Below are 17,073 nucleotides of genomic sequence, written 5' to 3' on the forward strand. Positions count from 1 at the left end.
TTAGATTTTCTATGCTATACATTACATTCTTTATGATCTATTTATTTTATAACTAGAAGTTTGTGTCTTTTGACCCCCTTTACCCATTTCTTCCATTTCCCAACCCTGAGCTCTAGCAAGCACCAATCTGTGTTCTGTATTTATGAGCTCATTTTTTTGTTTTTTTAGATACCTCATATAAGTGAGATCATAGATTATTTGTCTTTCTCTGTCTGACTTATTTCATATAGCATAATGCCTTAAGGTCTATCCATATTGTCACAAATGTCAAGATTTCCTTCTTTGAGGCTGAATATTATTCATATATATATATACACACACACACATATTTTTTCTTCATCCATTCATTTTATTTATCCATTCATCCACTGATGACACTTAGATTGTTTCCATATCTTGGCTAACTCTTATGCTTATTATGAGTAATTCACTGGGATCTCCTCTCTTTGTTTATATTTGATTTATTTTTATCATGGGTCAAACTTTCTAAATGGATTTTATCACGCAGTAGATATGGCATTTGGTTTGACAATCATAGAAACATTCAGCTCTTATTCTAAAGGGATTTACACGCTAACTGGAGAGATAAGGAACATCTAGGGAACAGAATAACAGGAGATAAGTTACGGCATCTGTAGCACTTGGAGCTCTTCACTGGTAGTAGCTGGAGTTTTAGAAACCATAGATGAGTGGTGGTGTTGGTCTAGGCTGGAGGCTTGACACATGGAAAATTTATCTGAAAGGAGTGGGGGAGAAATAAGTGAATTGGGATAAGGCCTCACTTTAAGAAAAAATAAATCTTCCAAATAAAAATGTAGCCATTTCTTTTCTCCTGATTCCATTCCCAGGATGAAGGAAAAGGGTCTCAATTAAAATTTAGCAGGGATTTGTTTACTGGAACAGTATGTGAGAGGATTAAAAAAGAATGAGAGGTCTACATGATTCATTTCCAAAACCCAAATGGAGCCATGGAAGGGCATGGTCTGAGAAGAGTCTGATTAGAAAAATCACTTTCACTTAGAAAACAGTGAAGATAACTCTTTGGAGAAAAGAAGACAAAATTTGAAGATTGGTGAGATCACTACAGACATGCATTTAGAAAACAAAATCATATTTTTATTGGCTACTAAGATTTTTATGTGAGGCAAATATAGAAGTATTTTGGTAATTTTGTCAAATCTGGTGTGGTTTTGAGATAAAAGGGAAAAGAACCAAAAGGGTAACCAAATGGTCAAGCAGATTAATTAACTTCGATAGCTGTATTTAAGTCATGAGTAAAAACACACTGATTGTGGGAGTGAAGAGGCAAGGAGTGGAAGGGATGGAATTGGCAGAGGGCCCAGTAATCAAACATATAAAGCAATTACACAGATTTCCATAAACATAAGGAAACTAGAAAGCAAGGGACCCTTGCAGAAGAGTTCCAAATGTGAGAACCAAACCAAGCTAAAAAAGGAAAATAAACAGAAATGCCTACAAAATAGCATGGGACAGATAAGCCCAAGAAAGACAAGCATATTTGAGAATCAAAAATCAAATGACTGTACACTACAATTTAAAGAGAAAAGGACACAAGGCATAGAGAAAATAAAGGTGTAGGCTGAAATTGGAAGAGGAGGAAATAATGTAAATGCATGCCGATTTTCATTTTTAGGTATGATTCTCATTTTATAATAAGAGGAAAAAAATCACAACAGTAACAAATAACTTATTTAAAGATAATTTCCACTTTGACTATTCTACAATGGGATTTTCAGTCCAAAGGGCTTTATGAAATAAACAAAAAATATAAGAAAATAATAAAGAAGTATAACAGATGATGCTCTCTGTATGACACAGACGACGGAATCCTGGAAATTAGTAGTCTGGTTTATAAGACACTTAAAGAAGGGTGTTTATAATTATCTCCCAATGATGTGAACTGCCAAGTTTTTCTCAAAATATAATCTTAAACCGCTTTTAAAACATCTTGGATGTTATGAATAAATCTAATGTCACTAAGTTAACCAGAAACCAGACTTTACTTACTTTACTGACATAATATGCTTCACACAACATGTTTAGGAAAAACCAGACATTTTTAAAAATTTTTTTTTATTTTTTCATAAACATATGTTATTAGCCCCAGGGATACAGGTCTGTGAATCGCCAGGTTTACTCACTTCACAGCATTCACCATAGCATATACCTTCCCCAATGTCCATAACCCAACCACCCTCTCCCTACCCCCTTCCCCCAGCCCCCCTCAGTTTGTTTTGTGACATTAAGAGTCTCTTATAATTGTCTCCCTCCCGATCCCATCTTGTTTCATTTATTCTTTTCCTACCCCCTAAACCCCCCACGTTGCATCTCCACTTTCTCATATCCGGGAGATCATATGATTGTTGTCTTTCTCTGATTGACTTACTTCACTAAGCATAATACCCTCTAGTTCCATCCACGTCGTCGCAAATGGCAAGATTTCATTTCTTTTGATGGCTGCATAGTATTCCATTGTGTATATATACCACATCTTCTTTATCCATTCATCTGTTGATGGCCATCTAGGTTCTTTCCATAGTTTGGCTATTGTGGACATTGCTGCTATAAACATTCTGGTGCACGTGCCCCTGCGGATCACTACATTTTTATCTTCAGGGTAAATACCCAGTAGTGCAATTGCTGGGTCGTAGGTAGCTCTATTTTCAACTTTTTGAGGAACCTCCATGCTGTTTTCCAGAGTGGTTGTACCAGCTTGCATTCCCACCAGCAGGTAGGAGGGTTCCCCTTTCTCCACATCCTCGCCAGCATCTGTCATTTCCTGACTTGTTAATTTTAGCCATTCTGACTGGTGTGAGGTGATATCTCATTGTGGTTTTGATTTGTATTTCCCTGATGCTGAGTGATGTGGAGCACTTTTTCATGTGTCTGTTGTAAAGCCAAATATTATATTCTCTCTTAAGGTTTATCACTTTCCAAGTGGTTTATCCTACATTTCCAAGCATGTCTGGAAAGAAACAATCTTTAGAAATGATATTATGGTTTCAAAGGCAAGGGTGATTGAGCTTGGTTTCAAAGAGCTACTCGAGATTCCTTAACTTTTCTTCAGAAGAAAAGGCCCAAGTCTTTATTCTAAGACTAGTTAAGAAATAACAAAGAACAGAATCAAGCAGCGGGACAGGTCCAAATAGTTTTGGGCCTCTATGTAAAGTAGAAGGTAGGGGCTCCCATTGTGGAACCTGGAAGCTGAGGTCTAAGTGCGGGTGCATTTAAAATAAAAAAGAAGGGGCACATGGGTGGCTCAGTGGGTTAAAGCCTCTGCCTTTGGCTCAGGTCATGGTCCCACGGTCCTGGGATTGTACCCCACATCGGGCTCTCTGCTCAGCGGGGAGCCTGCTTCCTCCTCTCTCTCTGCCTGCCTCTCAGACTACTTGTGATCTCTTTCTGTCAAATAAATAAAAAAAAATTTTTTTAATTAATTAATTAATAAAATAAAATAAAAAAGAATAGCAGGAGGCATAGACTATCCATCCTAGCTGTAGGGCTTTCCTTCAGGAAGTCATCCTATCTTTGTCATTTGTTCTCGAAGACAAACCACTATCTTCTCTCTGCTCTGGGCAATTTACCCTAATAGATGGCTTTTACTTATACTATTATAGAAAAATTTTCCTGGGCTCTGTATCAGCTCCCAAAGTAGTTTTAACATATTTTGTTACATCTCTTCTCTCTATTACAGTTTATTTACAAAGGCCAATTCATTACAAACATATATATTATATATGTTTGTGGATGCTGTGTGTATACCGGCAAACAGACTAATGTGACATCCCATTTTCTCATCCCCCACACAATGCATAGGTAATACTAAATGAGGGGTGAAGTTATTACACAGTGTCATGGACAGCCAGCACTGACCTTTGAAAAGTGAGGTTTCCCTAAGTCTTTCTCTGTATAAGACCAGAATTTATTCGGCACATGTTCTATATTGCAACTCATGAAATGGAAATTTCAGTGACAAAACTAAGAAGGCAGAACATAAAAATGACTGAGCTTTTTCAGGAAGAGAAATTCCTCTTTAGAAAAGAAACTACATTACCAGAACCAAAGGCATGGAACAATATTTCCCGAGTGAATAGTAAGATATTTTCAGGCTGAGATGACATAACTTCTTTTCCTTGTTGAAAGGTCACTACTAATAAACCAGGTCACCTAACTCTGGTCACTTGGATAGTACTGGGTCAAATGTGAGCAGACAGGCCCAGGAGTAAGGGTTTCAGGACTCAAGAGTATAACTGGAGGGACACCTGGGTGGTCTAGTTCCTTAAGCATCTGCCTTTGAGTTAGGTCATGATCTCAGGGTCCTGGGATCAATTCCTGTATTGGGTTCCTTGCTTGGTGGGAAGCTGCTTCTCCCTCTGTCTCTGCTTGCCAGTCCCCCTGCTTGTGTTCTCTCTTGCTCTCTCCTTCAGACAAATAAATAAATCTTAAAAAAAAAAAAAAAGAGTAAAATTGCGGGGCTCTCTTCGACAGCACATATGCCAAAATCAGAAAAATACAAAGATTAGCATGTTCCCTGTGCAAGGATGACACACAAATTTGTGAAGCCTTCCATGTTTCTTCCATGTTTTCTGCATGTTAAAAAATCCTATTGTACTGGGGCGCCTGGGTGGCTCAGTGGGTTAAAGCCTCTGCCTTCGGCTCGGGTCATGATCCCAGGGTCCTGGGATCGAGCCCCGCATCGGGCTCTCTGCTCAGCAGGGAGCCTGCTTCCTCCTCTCTCTCCCTGCCTGCCTCTCTGACTAGTTGCAATCTCTATCAAATAAATAAATAAATAAAAATAAAAATAAAAAAACCTATTGTACCAATTCATAAACTATTCAACACCTATAAAATGAAAAAAAAAGTAAAATCAGAGGCCAGCATACCGTATTGTCTCAATATTTAAGTTATAAATCAAGCTAACACAGTGTAAAAAATGTTTTATTCTCTGACCTTGACATACATAATTGTCATAATGACAAAATTGGAAATATGTCCAAATCTATGGCTTTTATATGACTGGAAGTCAGCAAATTATCAAAGACAAGCACATTAATTTTTATTGTGCTCATCTCTGTGTTCCATTGGTGGTCCAATGATACTTGGATGACTAATGTAATGCATACAGAAATTTAATAGTAATACAGTAAATACTCTATACACTAAAAAACTCATAGTACTATGCAAAATATTCCACAGCCACCATATACAAGTGCTATGAACAGCATGCTCATCTAGTCTGGGAGTAACCTCTGGAACCATGAATCAGGACCCAAAGAAGAGCCAGAACAATGGTTGCTCAGCACTACCGGGTAATCACACTTCATTAGGAATGAATGAATATGCGTTTCTATTATCTCCAAGGAAGGACTTGATAAATCACTCAGTATATTTTCTCATACTCAAGGGTTTCTACTGTTCAAAGCCTGCCTTCACTCCAAAGTGGTTTCTTTCTCCAACAGCAACAGAGACGGAGATACCACTTTTTTTTTTTTTCTAGGACATAGGGCACAAGATAGGCATGGACATTTCCCTTGAGCCTGAACAAGGTTAGTCCCAGCGGCAATGTCTTGGGTTCCAGATTGTCCTGTGTCGGAGCTGAGTGCTGGGTCCATAGTAAGGGCACCTGTGTTTCCTTACAAAATTCCTTTATCCTGGGTTTGTGATATGCAGGGCCTGAAGTGCAGGATACCTTTTACTCACATGTGAATGCAGTGCCAGATTTAGGTTATTTCCTGAGCTCCTTCACAGATGTGCAGAATCTTAAAAGGCTTAAGGCACAAACGAGCTTCTGTAGAAAGCTGTTATGACGGGGTTTCTTGACGACCAGAATTTGGTGATCGTATGTATAGTTTGCTAAGATGGCCATTGCCACGTAGGAATACAGTTGTAGATTCACGTCTAGCAAAAGGACTTCAGCAATCCTTTTTTTTCTCATGAACACAGTCGAATCTATTCCAGGAGAAATCAGATTTTCTCTAGTATTTTGTTTGGTTTTCTTATGAGAATTCCTGATTCAACTGAACCTGACAACTCCTTGATCTTGAGTCCTGTTTTCTTGCTCTCTTGCCTCTATATCCTTTCACCCAAAAAATCCCTGTCACCACTGGTTTAATTCCAGTTTAATTAGAAGCATTTCAATTTCTGATACATCAAAAGTCTGGTCTTCCCTAAGTATGCATTTCCCACTGCAGTCTCATAACACTTTACAGGCTCTGAACAATGGCTTATCTGTTCCCTCCTGCAGGGGTTCCAGAAACAGGCTTCAGAGAGCTGCCATGTGTTTATCTTTCTTTACACTCCAGCAAGCACCCCTCCCGTGACTCACACACTCAGAAAGCCAAAAGCCCTGAATGGTTGTTTATTCTCACCAGCTGGATGACCCTGCACGTGGCTCTCAGCATGGGCGAGGATTAGAGATGTTGGGGAGGTGTGGCATGTAGATTTCAGGACACACAAATCTGCCTCCACTTGCGCCTTGCTTAGGTCTTCTCCGGAAGCTCAGAATTAACCATCGAACTCAGCTCAGCTTGTCATCTTTGTTTTTTTCCCATTTATGCACAGATGGGAGAGGAAGGATCAGATAGGATGGCCAAGAGGAATACAAATACGTGGGGACTTGCCATTTTCTAGTGCTTACAGCACAATATTCAGCCTTTAGAACTGATGCTTGGTGGACAGGTGGCACATGACTCTTGATGGTCTGATTAGATTAACTTGCTACACCAGCTTCAGAGATGGACCATCCTTCACCCCAATCACAAATTACATGTGAGCCCTAGGAATTAGTCAGTTTAGAACTTCTCGATCATCTGGTAATTTTCTGCCCAGTTCTATGGAGTTTTGTCTTATGCATGCCAGTATTCAGCAACAGACACATGTTGTGGGATAAAGAGTAAAAAAAGCCAACAAAAAGCCTCACATGCCATAGTTAGAGACGAGGAGATCAAAAAGAAGCTGGTCCCTCAAAAGTCATTCTGTTTATTGGAGATATCCATCAATTCTGGTCTTAGGGAGAGTATACTGCTATCTTTGCAGAGGATAACAATTATATACTGCCCCTTCCTCTCAGACATCTGACGAAGGCTGGGTAGGATCACAAATAAATCATGAGGACTAGCCTATGGGAAAAGGAGCACACACTGGATGAAAATGAAGAAACTTGTGAAAACAGAGATGGTTTTCAAAGATTTAATGCAGCCAAGTCATGTTCACTCTTGTTAACTTTGGTTATGCAACACCATTGTTCAGCTTTTTTTTTTTTTTAATTTTCAAAGCAATATATAAAGGAATCCAAAACAAAACCATGAAGATTATAGCTCTTTAAAATAAAAAGCTGTAAATAGAAACCCACATAGTTTACCAATAGTACTTGCCAATTTTAAGTGTACTTCTCTGACTTTGACAAGTTTATGGAATAAAGCAAAAGGGTAGCATTTTTTTTTCTCCTAGGAACTAATCCTCTGCATACTAAGGAAATGTAACCAGAAATTGCCATTGTAAGAATGCTGACTTGGTGATTCCTTAGCGATTTTTCTTTACAGAATCACAAATGTCTTCAAAACAGCCAGACTCAAAATACTTGAACGCCACAGTGCAAAGCCTTTAAAGAAATGAAGTTTGGGGTTGGGTTCAAATAAGGTTTAGGGGAGTATGGTCTTCCTAAACTAAACTAAAAGGAAAGTTTCTCTGTCAACCACAAACTAAAGTTTTAGGCTTTGTGGGGCACCTGGGTGGCTCAGTCAGTTAAGCAGCTACCTTCGGCTCACCTCATGATCCCAGGGTCCTGGGATCAAGCCCCACGTTGGGCTTCCTGCTCAGTGAGGAGCCTGCTTTTCCCTCTCCCACTCCCCCTGCTCATGCTCGCTCGCTCTCATGCTGTCTCAAATAAATAAATAAAATCTTTTAAAAAATAAAAATTAAAAAAAAAGTTTTAGGCTTTGACATGCAAGCTGGTAACTGCAGATAGAGGCAACCAAACAAATTAAAGCCTAAACAAATCCAGTATTAATTACCTTGACCTATACATGTAAGGACAATCAACATTAAAAATGAATATATTTGAATATGTAAGTTTGGGGGCTGTTTTTCTTCAGAAGTGAAGATTATGTGTAGGACTGTAAGGATTTAATGAGAGGATGCACATAAAGAAAGTACTTACCCCGGGACTTGACATTTAGAAACACTCAAATGAGAACTATCATTATTATGATATCATCATACCAGCCAAGCCAATTCCATTATGTTATCCTTATTATAAATACTGTGAGATTTTATTTTTGCTTTCACTGGTGTGTGGTCTAATGATTTGTCTCTAAAAACGGGTAATATCAGCAGGTCCGTTTGGGTTTAGCAAGTGGCAGATGGAAGTTAGCAAACACAAAGTCTCTCCCTCAATAGTCCTGGTACTGAGAAGGAGTCAAGAACTGTTGAGGCTAATGACTAAAGAAATCCCTTCTAAGATATTGCAGTTACTATGGTAAAGGGCTCCCTGTCTGCTCAGGTCTACCTCCCTAAACCACAGCGCCCTCTCTCTTTGATTGATCTAGACACCAAAGAGATTTGCAAAAATGTTTTGCTTGGAAAATATAGTTAATTTTCATAAAGACAGGTTATATGCATGTAGTAGCAGATTCATGATTTTTATTTATTTTTTTTAAAGATTTTATCTATTATTTATTTGACAGACAGAGATCACAAGAAGGCAGAGAGGCAGGCAGAGAGAGGAAGGCAGAGAGAGGAAGGGAAGCAGGCTCCCTGCCGAGCAGAGAGCCCGAAGGGGGGCTCGATCCCAGGACCCTGAGATCATGACCTAAGCCGAAGGCAGAGGCTTTAACCCACTGAGCCACCCAGGCACCCCATGATTTTTATTTTAAATGAGTCAATCAATAAACATTTTTTCTTTTCTTAGTTTTCCCATCTAATAGCAACAGATATAATAGTGATAGCTGAAACCCACATAAACAAAACCACTTTGGGGTTCTTAATAACTTTTAAGATTATAAAGGGATATCAAGGTCCCGAACTTAAGAACCATTACCTTTAGGCAGTGAACTCATGAAGGCTAATCAGAATGGTTGGCAACAGGCAGAAAGGCTCAATTTGAACAACATGAACCAATTTGAACAAAATGAAGGAAGGAGCTGCAGGAGTACTGTTGAAAACTCAAGGACCGTTCTCATAATTAGGCAAAATCAGTGGAAAATGCTCGATCCTCTTATCCTACTGGTATGACCCCTTCCCCCCCGCCTCATGTGACAAAGAGCATCAGTATGGCACTATCTCCAAGCACAGTGACCACAGATATATAAAAAACCTTCCATGGCTTTTAGGAAAGTCAAAGGGTGTGCCAGAGTTCTCAGCCATGTTTACATGGGGAAATAAAAAAGAGTTTTGACTTTGCCAGCACTTCCCAGAAGGCCGGGCATAGAAGATTTATGTGAAATAATGCAAGAACGTTTCTCTTTCAAAGCTGCAGGACCAGGGTGGTGGGTAATAGGGAGGGCACGTGTTGCATGGAGTACTGGGTGTGGAGCAAAAACAATGAATACTGTTACGCTGAAAAGAAATTTAAAAAAAATGGTTTATAATAATAATAAAAAAAAAGCTGCAGGACCAAAGTGGAGTGGGAAAATGGGAAAAGGGCATATGGAGGGAGGCAACAACCCAAGGGGTACTATTTCAGAACACAGAGATGTAAAATATTCTCTCTAAACTCAGTGATATTGTATGGTGTCCTTTGTCATCAGGTTATGACCTCCTGGAATACATTTTTAAGTGTGCCACTTACAACAGTTGTCAAAATGAGTGAAAGTAATCCCATTTTATTCTATTTAAATAGTGTACCTAAACAATATTGCCTGGAAAGAATTTCAGAGACTATAGTAATCTTTCAAGTCAGATGGCTAGTATTATTACTACCATTCAATTCCATATATTTAAACACTAGGCACAAGGCTTGAGTACATCCGCAATAAATATAAAAAAAAATTCATGTTTATTGAAGACGAGGCCAACTTATATTCTGTTTGACTGTCTTGTTTTTCAGCTCATGCCTATTAACAGTATGATGTGAGTGTGAATTTACTGGAGCACAAGTCAAAACCTGGGATCTGTGTTGTAACTGTGGGAACTGACAGACTTGCCAAAACTTGTATTGACTGAAACACAACTCTTCCTTTCTAAGCATATTCAGCAGTCCTGGATATTCTGATGTATCTACTTTCAAGCTTCTTGCAAAGATACTGCCCATGTCTGAATAATGGAGCTTCCCATGCAAGTAAGTGAAAAGTAAGATTGTTTTCTTCGGAGTAGTGGTAGGCAAGCCATTATAATACCTCAGAAAACCAAGATGTCAAAAATCTGATGAGATCATTTATTTGGTCAGCTCCCATTACACACACACTGCACTGTATGGGTGATCTTAGCAGCTTATTTTCATTTGGCTCTTAGTTTTCCCATAGGGTATATTCTTTCAAAGTACTTGCGTTTTGTTTTGTTTTCAACTATTTTTGCCTTTGGTTTTAACACTCCCCTCCGATGCTTATTTTCTATGGGTCCCAGGTTCCAATGCTATCTTGGGTATCTGACAGTAAGTAGAATACTACACTTTAGAACCCAAAGGAAAAATATTCTTTTTTTTTTTTTTTAAGATTTTATTTTATTTATTTGACAGAGAGAGAGAGATCACAAGTAGGCAGAGAGAGAGGAGGAAGCAGGCTCCCTGTGGAGCAGAGAGCCCGACGCGGGGCTCGATCCCAGGACCCTGAGATCATGACCCGAGCCGAAGGCAGCGGCTTAATCCACTGAGCCACCCAGGTGCCCCAGGGAAAATATTCTTACTGTTTTGCAGAACGATTAAGAACAAAGAAACTAATATTCAGCATTTAAATATATATTCTTTTAGAGGTATTATGTTCTCCCAGATAAAGCATTCTCATTTTTATTCATATTAATTTCTAAAATAGAGAAATAAAATATCTCAAAAGTTTTCCAAGAATGTTATCTTTTACACTCAACTCAAGAATTCTTTGCCAATTACAAAGTTCACAAAGCTTATTTTATGAAAATAAGCCCTAAATGAATGAGGCCTATGCATCAAAGCAATCAGGTAGCATTTAGCCAGTTAGCCCACATATGTTTTCCTCATCCCAGATTTAACTCATTTGTCTGCATTAACAACAGTGAGATGTGAAAAGAAAACAAAGTTAGCGGGTGGACCCTTATGATTCTGTCCAAATGATTCACTGATCAGTAGCTTTCATTTACCTTCTATTTCTGTTCTAATGCTCCCTCATGAATTTTTGAGATTAGCAAAATTTCCTTCTATGATTTATTGTTCATGAAAACTTTCTTTACACTCATGTTTTAACACATCATGTCAGTTAGTATCCTGAAGTTCTAAGAAGCTGTATCTATTGGCAAAAATTCTTTGTAAATCACCAGCATTTTTCCCTTTCGCCAGCTGAAGAGCCTGAGGCAGGAGGAGGACATAAGTAGTGATACATAGCAACACATGCGTCTGAGGGCTTTTAGCTTCAGCATCTTAAAGAATGCGGATATGGGGAAATATTTCAAAGAAATTGTGTTGCCTTCTGGAAGAGGCCCAGTTCTAATTGTTCTCAAGGTATTAAAATGTTTCCCATCAGTTTTCTAATAAAACAATTACTGAGCACCCTCCATATTCCATCCAGGCTTTTGGCTGGACTCCAGGAATACAGATATGAAGGATATGAATGAAACAGAGTCCCTGGTCTCAAGATGCTCATAGTCTAGATAAACAGAGACACACTCAAGAGAATCAACATAGGTTGGGAATATCACGCATTCACTCACACATATGAAGATCCTCCTACACCACTTACCGGATGATCATGACAGCAGAAGGGAACTCAGGGGAAAGGCCATTAACCCAACTGGAGATTTCATGGATGTTCTCCTGGAAGAAATCACATTTGAATTTTTGTTATACAGATGGTGACAGGGGTGAGGGCATTTCTGGGTAAGTAAAGGGCATAGTCAAAAGCAGAGTCATGTGAAATGTCATGGACAAGACAGGAATCTATGCTATTTGTTATTTGTAGAACATTAAATGCTAGAATTAGAGAAATGACAGATGAAACTGGGGTTCTGTGAAGGAGAAAGAGCGGGGCTGGAAAGAGCTCATCTTCTCAAAGTCCCCCGGCTAGACCGAACTTGGAAAGGGTGAAGGTATTCTCTCAGCAAAGTATTATAAACTCATTAGGCTAACTTATAAGACTATAAGGAATTCAGGTTGGAACTTCCTATCATCTGGTACAGAGAGAAAAAGCAGGTTAGATTTATACTACGGAAATAAACAAGAAGGTTAGGCGGACTGAGGAATCGAATTATTCACAGATATACGACCCACAAATTCACATACACACACCAATGCTGGTGAAGCAATTTATTTATCTAAAACATATTTACTTAGAATGTAGTATGTCTAAAGGTACTACCCAGATCTTGATTACCCCAAAAGTGAGTGAAAAGAGTCCAAGCAGTTTAAACCAGAGTCCGGCTCATTTTAGTTAAATGTGCTCTCCCAGCATCTGCAACTTCTAAGACTGGAGATAACCTTAATACATGCTTCTGTGGGGAGGTTAAGGAGAAGACAAAGAAGTCTTATCTCTATATTGCTCACTTTTTCATAATCTCTTTCTAGCTCTCCTTCAAGGAGCTGGAGAAAAGTCTGTTCTATGATGAGAACTGCATACAAACTATTCACAGCTGACCACATCCGCTGGGCAAGACTCACCAATTCCAAGGAATGTACAAACTCAGGTTCCAAAACACAGGCCGACTGATCATTCTGGCCAACTAAATTGGGAACTAATTAAATGTTTGAACTGGAAGTCTCTCCTCACTGCAGCAGAACAGAGTCATGCTGAAGCAAACATTTCAATGAAACACTTCTTAGGGAGAATCCAATTTAACTACAAGAAACGACGGCTTCTGGTTGGCAGCACAACATATTCCCACTTGATCCACCCCCACCCCCCAACACCATGTAGACACACAGGTCAAATGTTACTTATGCTCAGAAGGACAGCCACAGAGAAAGGTACATTTCATCTGTATCCAAAGTCATCAGAAACGGCCTTTTCTTACCTATGTAGGATTTTAATCCAGTCCACTGAGGTGGACAAAAGATTATATAAGTAATTCACATAAAGGAGATTTTAGAAGAGTATTTAAACATGTTGGGTGTTGTTTGAATGTAGTAAGAGTGGGAGGTTAAGTTATTCCTTTCATTTCCATTAGTAATTAGATGTTGGTTGAAGCATTTCTCCTGCCTGGCAATCCCTTAAAAAGAGGTATAATGTTTTGAGGCAGCAGAGCACTCATCCCCTCCAAGTGGGGAGTCTCCACAAGAATTTACAGGCCTAGCATGTTTAGAGGGGCAGTTGGAATTAGATTAGCCTATGTGGGTCTAAGAAGGGAATCCAATCAGAAACTCTGAAGGCCAGAAAGAGGAAGTTTCTAAGTGTCCTGAAATGAGAAGTCTCTTCTTGGACTTCTGGTGCAAGCTTCCTTAGAATATCATGGCAAAGTCTCCCATGTTATTACTAGGCATCATCTACTCACTTGTTCTCGATGCAAAAATTAGTGTCAAATATGAAAACTGCTGCAACAAATACACAGACAAGACTTCAAGTTGTTTAGCAGCTGCTCTTGGGCAAGAACTGTCTAGATTGGAGATTGCCATCAATGGTGAGTGACTTAAATACTTAATACGAGTCAGAAACTGCACGAGGTGATGGTGCACAGACATGAAAAAGACACATAAATGGGCAGATACATAAAAAAGATAACTTCAGGGGCACCTGGGTGGCTCAGTGGGTTAAAGCCTCTGCCTTCGGCTCAGGTCATGATCCCAGGGTCCTGGGATCGAGCCCCGCATCGGGCTCTCTGCTCAGTGGGGAGCCTGCTCTCTCCTCTCTCTCTGTGCCTGCCTCTCTGCCCACTTGTGATCTCTGTCTGTCAAATAAATAAATAAATCCTTAAAAAAATCCTTAAAAAAAAAGATAACTTCATATATTGTAAGGTAAATTCCAAGAGAGAGACAAGCATAGAGTGGCGTAGAAGCCATTCTAATGGTAGGGCCCCAGGGAAGAAATTCTGAAAGGAAATCAGGACTAACCTAAATTTCACACAATGAACAGGAGTTGGCTAATTTAGGAAGGAAGAGGATGGGTACTGAATTAGAGGGAGCAGAAGAAGCACAATAACGTGTATGGTTTTCCTATAAGCAGTTTAACATTATTAGACTTCAAACTGAGAAATGAAGGTTGGTCAGTAATCAGAAAAGAGAACTAGGGGCGCCTGGGTGGCTCAGTGGTTTAAGCCGCTGCCTTCAGCTCAGGTCATGATCTCAGGGTCCTGGGACCGAGTCCCGCATCGGGCTCTCTGCTCGGCAGGAAGCCTGCTTCCCTCTCACTCTCTCTGCCTGCCTCTCTGCCTACTTGTATCTCTCTCTGTCAAATAAATAAATAAAATCTTTGGAAAAAAAAAAAAAGAAAAAGACAAGAATGCATCTCTAGCAAAGAAAAGAACACTTGTAAACCAGAAAAGACAGACATTCAAATTTCAAATATGGTCAGAAGATGTGAACAGGCATAGTATAAAAGTGAAGATGTAAATATCCAAGAAACATAACTATTTGACTGTCTCATTAATAATCATGGAAATGCAACATCAGACAACATTGTATTATGCTATGATAAGAGACATGGACTTTATCCTCTGGATAATGGTAAGTTATTGGATAATTCTGACAGAAAACCAAGAAAAAAAAAAATCCAGACAACAGAAATAGTTCCACAGAGGATCCAGATATAGATATGCTAGTGATATGGCAATGTAAAGGGCCAAGAATAGCCAGGATACTCTGGGAAAAGATGAGTAAAGTTGGAGGGCTCATTTTACCAGACATTAAGACTATTATAAAGCAACAGTAGTAATAAAGACAAAGTGTAATGATAGACAAAGTAAACCAATGGAAGAGACCAGACCCAAGTAACCCAATGGAAGAGACCAAAGTAAACCAATGGAAGAGACTTTATATAAGTATATAAGTATATATATATATATATATATATATATATATATATATAAGTATATACATATATACGTATATATATGTATACATATATACATATATATACGTATATAAGTATATATATATATATATATATATAAGTATATACATATACTTATATAAACACTATATTTTGGTAAAGTCAACACTCCCAGGCAGAAGGTAAGGTACCACATTTCAGTAAATGATGCTGGGTCCTCTGGATATGCACAGAGAAAAAGTAAAATTTAACTCCTACTTCATATCACATACTAAGGTCAATTTTAGGTATACTGTAGAGTTAAATGCAAAAGGCAAAATAATAAAACTTCTGGAAGTTTTATTAGGAAACTAATTCATGATTTGGGGAAAGGTAAAGATTTCTTAAACAGAACTCATAAGGCACTAGTCTTAAAAGAAACAAATGATAAAATGCATTACATTAAAATTAGAAACATCTGTTCATTAAAAACTATTAAAGAGTGCAAAGGCATGTATTTTATATATATATATATATGTATGTATGTGTATATATATATATGGAATAATTATGTTATATTCCTATAATGGAACACCAGCGACAAGAAGTAGCACTCCATAACTATATGCCAACATCTGGGGAATGTTCACAAACATAATAATAGAGAACAAAGCTATACCCCAAAAAAGTATATTTCATATGTCACTTTCATAAAATATAAAAATAGGAAAAACTATTTTATGTTTTTGAAATCAGGATAGTAATCATCTTTGGGGGTAAGTAGTGATTAGGAGATGGCAAGAAGAAGACTTTTATGGATGTTGATAATAGTCTGAGTTTATGTGAGTGATCATTATACAGAAACAATTAATGAAAATGGTCTGTCTATACACTTATGGTATGGGCATCATTCTAGATACTCTGTATATCTGATTCAACATAAAGGCTAAAAAGCACCAATAAAGAATGGGCAGATAAAGTACATGAGAAAACCAAGTTAGCTGTAAGTAAAGTGCTGCCCTTACTTGCTACAGTTTGTTTTTTTTTTTTAATTATTTTTTCAACGTAACAGTATTCATTGTTTTTGCACAACACCCAGTGCTCCATGCAAAACGTGCCCTCCCTATTACCCACCACCTGTTCCCCCAACCTCCCATCCCTGACCCTTCAAAACCCTCAGGTTGTTTTTCAGAGTCCATAGTCTCTTATGGTTCGCCTCCCCTTCCAATTTTTTTTTTTCCTTTTTATTTATTTTTTTTTTCAGCGTAACAGTATTCATTCTTTTTGCACAACACCCAGTGCTCCATGCAAAACGTGCCCTCCCCATCACCCACCACCTGTTCCCCCAACCTCCCACCCCTGACCCTTCAAAACCCTCAGGTTGTTTTTCAGAGTCCATAGTCTCTTATGGTTCGCCTCCCCTTCCAATTTTTTTTTTTTATAAACATATAATGTGTTTTTATCCCCAGGGGTACAGGTCTGTGAATTGCCAGGTTTACACACTTCACAGCACTCACGATAGCACATACCTTCCCCAATGTCCATAACCCCCTCCCCCTTTCCCAACCCCACCTCCCCCCAGCAACCCCCAGTTTGTTTTGTGAGATTAAGAGTCATTTATGGTTTGTCTCCCTCCCAATCCCATCTTGTTTCATTTATTCTTCTCCTATCCCCCTAACCCCCCATGTTGCTTCTCCATGTCCTCAAATCAGGGATATCATATGATAGTTGTCTTTTTCCGATTGACTTATTTCACTAAGCATGATACCCTCTAGTTCCATCCACGTCGTCGCAAATGGCAAGATTTCATTTCTTTTGATGGGCTACAGTTTGTTCTTAACAGCATCTTAGATAGTCTTCTTTTGACAGACATGTTTGCATATTACATACCTGAGAATATTCTTTATTAAAATTGAACAGGCTGTTTGGAATACCCAACAGCATTGCTAAATCCAGTATAATGTTAAGTGGAGGA

General features: G+C 38.7%; 1 non-coding gene across 1 annotated transcript; it reads left to right on the top strand.

The window, feature by feature from the left end:
* The first annotated feature begins 4,495 nt into the window (after positions 1 to 4,495).
* On the top strand, positions 4,496 to 4,597 carry LOC123942880. Its single transcript, XR_006818512.1, has one exon. It is a non-coding gene; the product is annotated as a U6 spliceosomal RNA (small nuclear RNA).
* Positions 4,598 to 17,073: the final 12,476 nt, after the last annotated feature.

This window comes from Meles meles, chromosome 5 (genome assembly GCF_922984935.1).
Source record: "Meles meles chromosome 5, mMelMel3.1 paternal haplotype, whole genome shotgun sequence".
Taxonomy (NCBI): domain Eukaryota; kingdom Metazoa; phylum Chordata; class Mammalia; order Carnivora; family Mustelidae; genus Meles; species Meles meles.